A 433-nucleotide genomic window follows, 5' to 3' on the forward strand; every position below is an offset into this window, starting at 1 on the left:
TCCCAAGAGTGACCCCCCCCTTGTCCCCAGGGTGCCCCCCATTGTCCCCAGGGTGCCCCCCACTGTCCCCAGGGGCCCCCCCCACCTGTCTTGGTGCAGCCGTCGGGGGGGGCCCCGTAGGCGGCCGCCCCCCCCCGCAGCAGAGCGCAGGGGATGGGGGGGGACCCGGGGGGGCCCGCGGGGGGGTCCCCGGGCGGCGGGGGGGCCACCCCCAGCTGCAGCCCCTCGATGATGAAGAGGGGGGGGGCCGGGAGCAGCGCCCCCCCCACGCGCAGGCACACGAGGGCCGGGGCCACCCCCCCGGGCGTCGCCGCGGGCGTCACGGCCGGTGGCCCCCCCGGTGTCCCCCCCCCCGCGGGGGGGGGCGGCTCCGCGTCGCTGTCCGACGAGTCTGAGGAGCTGCCTGGGGGGGGGCGGGTGTTGGGGACACCCG

Source organism: Nothoprocta perdicaria, unplaced genomic scaffold (genome assembly GCF_003342845.1).
Source record: "Nothoprocta perdicaria isolate Ctin4 unplaced genomic scaffold, notPer1 scaffold_847, whole genome shotgun sequence".
NCBI classification, from domain to species: Eukaryota; Metazoa; Chordata; class Aves; order Tinamiformes; family Tinamidae; genus Nothoprocta; species Nothoprocta perdicaria.